General features: G+C 36.0%; 1 pseudogene; it reads left to right on the forward strand.

Annotated features, from left to right (window-relative positions):
- Window positions 1-343: 343 nt before the first annotated feature.
- LOC18101001 (senescence-specific cysteine protease SAG39-like) lies at window positions 344-5,683 on the forward strand (annotated as a pseudogene).
- The last annotated feature ends 280 nt before the right edge of the window (window positions 5,684-5,963 follow it).

Genomic DNA, 5,963 nt, shown 5'->3' on the forward strand with positions numbered 1-5,963 from the left:
CTACCTTTTTAATATTGAGAATATGTTTTACGTATAAATTTGTAATCCTATATACTAAAATAAAACAAAATATTTTTGCATATTTGTCTAGTTTTCATAGCTTTAATAAACTAGTTATTACAGCTAAAAATGCATGTTAAAGCATATTTTCTTTGTGTTTCTTCTTCTCCATGTTTCTGTTCTCCCGCTTCTCTGTTTCTTGTTCTGTTTTTACTATTGTTGACGGTGCCTCTAAAAATGCATGTTAAAGCATATTTTCTTTGTGTTTCTTCTTCTCCATGTTTCTGTTCTCCCGCTTCTCTATTTCTTGTTCTGTTTTTACTATTGTTGACGGTGCCTCAAGATGGCGGTGTTGTGGACTGCGGACAGTGGCGTTGTCATGGTTCTTCTAGTGAATGAGGCGACTGTGCACAAGGAGCTACTTTTGTCAGCCGATGATTCCTTCTCTTTGTCTCTGTGTACTTTCCTTTTCTATTCTTTCTCTTCTCCTTTGTCTCTGTTTCTCTCATCTCCTTTATTCTTTCTCTCTCTAGTCCTTTCAAAATCCCCTCAATGTCCTCTAAAAAACTCTACTGCAAATCATCCTGTCTGTTTTATTTCTCTAGTTCTCCAACATGCCCTCTGTTCTCAAATATTTCTCTTTATTTTTGTCCCCCCCTTTCTTTTCTGCTCTTCTTTTCAGTTGCACTGCCTATTGAGCGGGGTATTTATAGGAGCAGGGGGAGCGGGAGCTACCCTACCCCTGTCCAGTCATGGAGACAGGGTAGGGTGGCTTGGGCGGCCTCTGTGCAAACTCCCTAGCCTCCCGCAAGGTATGGGTCCCCTATCTACTCTTTATCATGGTGGCAGGTGGGGCGTGGTTGTGTTAGGGTTTGGACAAGTGAGGAGAGAGATAGAGGGAAAACGTAGGGGAACAAAACTTCTTCCCCTATTGTGCGTCCCGGGAAAAAAAAAGCACAGTGCCATTTAAAATGACACCCTTTTGTGCTCTTTTTTTAACAGCACTGTTTTATACAAAACACGCCATTTCGTGCTCTTTTTTTAACAGTACATGAAACAACACTGTTTTATCAAAACACGCTGTTTCATTTAAAAGGAAATGACACCAAAACATGTCAAATTCCAAATCAATCCTTAATTGTTGATTTGCCCAATCAAGTCCTCAATTGCAATTTTGATTTTAAGAATCAATTCAATTGCATCCCTGCCAAATTCAATCGTCGGCCTTGAAGTTGGCTACCTTTTTCACTTTAGTCCTTGGTTTTGAATTTGTGCATTTTGACTTTTAATTGATTAATAAACTTCTAATTTCTTCAATTTAGCCTCTGATTCAGATAATTTCAGCCCTTCTATTTACGCGTCTTGTCCAGTTTGGTCCTTGGTTCTGAATTTCTTCAATCAAGTCCCTAATTGGCCATCAAACTTCAATATCATGCAATTAAGCCCCTGATTTGACCAAATCAACTCTTAAAAATAGTAATTTGACCCCTGAACTTTAATTTCTTCTAATTAAAGCCCATATTGACTTAAAAATAAATTTTTTCTTGCAATCAAACCCTTCATCAATTCAATTAAACCTTCAATAAAATTTAATTGAGTCCCTAAACATCTGATTTTGGACTTTTCTTCATCAAATTGAATTTTCTTTGTCAACAAGGCTCTCATCAGTTAAAAATATACTGTTAAATTTCAATTTTTGTATTTTTGAACCTCCTCAACCAATTTCTAGTAATTTCCTAGGCGCTCTAGCATCCTTTTTTTTACTACTATTATTTTTTGGATTTTTTGTTTTTATTCCAAATATATTTTTTTGATTTTTTTAAGAGAAAAAGTGAATTTGGAGAATAACTCAAAAATAGGTTATGACACCTTTTATGATCCACTTGCTAGGACAATTGTAGATGTTGTATTTATCCTTAAAAAACTAACATTATGATTCTCATCACAAAAATGGCTTATGCTTAGTAGGTTACCTTTAAGGTCATTCACAAATAAAACATTAGGAAAAATAGGTAAACAATGAATTCCAACTTTTATTTTACCTTCAATGGTAGTTATGCTTCTATCTCTAAAGGTCACTGAATCACCATTCGTGAATTCAAATTTCTTAAATTAACCTTTATCTCCTGACATATGTCTAGAACAATCACTATCTAAATACCACAAATTAATTTTTAGTGCAGTGTGTCCTACTAAACATATTTTCTTTTTCTTAACTACCTATTGATTTTTTATTTTGTTTTGTTAGAACTTTCAGTCTCATTAGATTTCTCACAACCTACTGACTTATCAATTTTCCTTTCTATAGTATATAATTGATTTAAGATTAAGTCAACTTTGTATTCTAAATTTTACTTGCGAAACAGTTTCTTTTTACATGTCCTTCAATTCTAGAACACTAATTAATAAGTAGGGATAAACTTACCTTTCAACTTACCTTTCTGGAAGTTTTTTGATTTGTCTTCTAGTATGAAAGGTTCCTTACCCTTTACAAAGATAATCCCTTTAGAGGAAAAAGATACAAATTTATTGTTGATGGAGATTTCATGTGTCATGTATCTTAATCCTGTACGATCAATACTTACTATTTGAGCTTTCAACAATTCATCAAGTTTTTGTATTGCTGACGGTTCTTATGACTATTTGCACATAGTTAGCTTGTTTTCAAATGCTTTGACTTTCCTAAAAGATCTAGATATCTTTACTTCTGACAACTTTAGGGCTTCTGCCAATTTTTTCTTCTCATTCTTCATATCTGTCAGTTTATTGAATAATTTCTTGACCTTCACCAATTCTTCCCACAAGTCATCATAAGCTTCCTAAAAGCTTAGTTCATGATTGGCAATAACAAGAGTAATATCTAAATCACTATAATTACTGACAATCTGATCTATGTAAGAATCACATGATATCTCAATAGTTTGTTTCATGTCAATAAATCCGTTAAAAGTGTCAGAGAGAGCAACAAAAGCAAATTCATTATCAGATGATGAATTAAAATTTTCAGAGTTAGATTCATCACTTAAGGTGACATTAAGAGCTTTTCCTTTATTTCTTTTGAAATTAGGACAATCATTTCTCAAGTGACCATATCCTAAACATTCAAAACACTTAACTATTTCCCTAGATTCAGTCTTAATTTTACTTTCATTTTCCGATTCATTTCTTTTGATAAAATCATTTACCTTTTCACCTTTATTAATTTTCTTCTTCTTAAACATAAATTTTCTGAATTTCTTAGCTATGAGAGTTATATCTTCATTATTAAGATTATCATTAGAAGAATAGGCATGTTTTTCCCTAGAAGATTTAAATGCAATGGACTTACTTTTTCTTTGATGAGGCAATGCAGATTCATTTGTTTGTAAGGAACCTACCATTACTTCAACACGTATAGTATCAAGATCCTTATTTTCTTCTAGGGATGTTACCTTTGGCTAAAATCTTTCAGGCAAGGATCTTAAGATTTTTCTTACAATTCATGCATCCTCTACTTTGTCTTCTAAATTGAACTTGGAATTCATAATGCCATTAAGTTTAGTATAAAACTCATCAAAAATTCATCTTCCAACATTTTAATTTTGGACAAAATTGTAAGACAAACTCGTGTTCTGAAAAAGCCAGTCTCAACTTTAGTTTCTACCTAGCTAGTATCATGCTATAGAGTCTAGCCACGTATCTTAAAGATACAGCCCCCGTTGATCTATCAAAGTAAAAACCACCTTTCAAGAAGGCAATGCATGATAGCAACAGATTGATTTTGACAGAATAATCTTGCACGGCATAGTAATGTTATTTCACATACAACCTAACCTGGTCATTGACTATGCGGACTCTGTAGATTTTATTCCTCGTTCAAAAACAAAACGTTGGCTTCTTGAATCTAAACTCAAGAACCCATCAAAATCCATGTCCTAATACAGACCATCACGTTTACTAATAGCTACAGAGAGACTACGATTTTCCTAGTTTTTACTCCGATGCAGTAACTTAAAGGTAGGCCGACTCTTGTTACAATCTGAAAATTTCTTGAAACTATATATTCACTTTGTGAATCAAACGGCACGGCAAGAGTATTTATGTCTGCTTCTAAAATTATAGGGCATCTGATGCCAAAAGATGGGACTAAAATCACTGCACGAAAACCATTTATTAGCTTACTAAATACAATACTCATCAGCCATCAGAAAATATACTCCTGAAGGGAAAGTTTGAACTGTCTGAATTAATGCTGGCTAAAAAACACAACACTATGTCAATTAAATTAGTTAATCATAGGGGTCAAAATTAGAACACTTTGAAGGGCACGCATAGTTGGAAGGCCTGTCTTGTGGAGCATACGAATTGACAGGAGCAGAGTCCCTATAAAAACCTCAAAGGGTGCGTGAAGATAGTGTGCCTACCAGCTTGCTCATTGCTTCCCTAATATACCAGCTACTAATACCATAGGCTGCCATGAGATTCACTAAACAATTCCAATTTTGGCCTTGCTCTTCATTTTGGGAGCTTGGCCTTCTAAATCCACAGCTCGAACCCTCCTGGATGCACCCATGTATGAGAGGCATGAGCAATGGATGACTCAGTATGGGCGTGTATACAAGGATGACAACGAGAGGGCGACCCGTTACAGCATATTCAAGGAAAATGTTGCACGCATAGATGCTTTTAACAGTCAAACCGGCAAATCTTACAAACTTGGTGTCAATCAATTTGCAGATCTTACAAATGAAGAGTTCAAAGCTTCACGCAATAGGTTCAAGGGCCATATGTGCTCTCCACAAGCAGGTCCTTTCAGATATGAAAACGTTTCCGCAGCGCCTTCTACCGTGGACTGGAGAAAGGAAGGAGCTGTAACCCCTGTCAAGGACCAAGGACAGTGTGGTAAGTGCCTTTCCTTGTTTTTATAAGAATGAGATCTTACAGAGGGATACTTTTCTAACCTTTGTTTTTTTTGTGCTGAATCAAAACGTAGGTTGTTGTTGGGCATTTTCGGCAGTGGCAGCCATGGAAGGAATCAATAAGCTTACAACTGGTAAATTGATCTCCCTTTCAGAGCAAGAGGTTGTTGATTGTGACACTAAGGGTGAGGATCAAGGCTGCAACGGTGGTTTGATGGATGATCCTTCAAATTCATTGAACAAAACAAGGGTCTAACAACTGAAGCTAACTACCCATACAAGGGAACAGATGGCACTTGCAACACTAACAAGGCAGCCATCCACGCAGCAAAGATTACCGGGTTTGAAGATGTGCCAGCAAACAGTGAAGCTGCACTGATGAAGGCTGTTGCCAAGCAACCAGTTTCTGTTGCTATTGACGCTGGTGGATCTGATTTCCAATTCTACTCGAGTGGCATCTTTACAGGAAGTTGCGACACTCAACTAGACCATGGTGTCACTGCTGTTGGATATGGAGTCAGCGATGGATCAAAGTATTGGCTAGTGAAGAACTCATGGGGTGCACAATGGGGGGAAGAGGGATACATACGAATGCAGAAAGATATATCTGCAAAGGAAGGACTATGTGGCATAGCTATGCAAGCCTCTTACCCCACTGCCTGATCAGATGTTCCAATATCTAAACACATGTGTCGTCTACTGCTGTTGATGGCTATTTCTACCATGAATTATAACGTGTATGCTTGCTCTCTGTAATTTCTCCTTTGGCTATGTACTATCTCAGAAAGAACTCGTACAAGCATATCATACGAGAACGAGTCTGTAATTCTGTACATTATATCTGTTATTGCTATTACAAAGTTACTACATCGTGAGGAAAAGGACTAAAAGTATCGGTGCCTTCATGCATTACTAGTTTTAATAGAATATTGAGGTGCAAGAAATAAGTTGCAGAAAGATTAATTTAATCTCTTTGGAAATCGACATAACATGTATTTTGCAACTTCAAAAAGGTTGTGGGATTAAGTCACCAATTTAATCAATTTCAAAGTTCCTAAATTCTAA

This window comes from Populus trichocarpa, chromosome 7 (genome assembly GCF_000002775.5).
Source record: "Populus trichocarpa isolate Nisqually-1 chromosome 7, P.trichocarpa_v4.1, whole genome shotgun sequence".
Lineage (NCBI taxonomy): Eukaryota > Viridiplantae > Streptophyta > Magnoliopsida > Malpighiales > Salicaceae > Populus > Populus trichocarpa.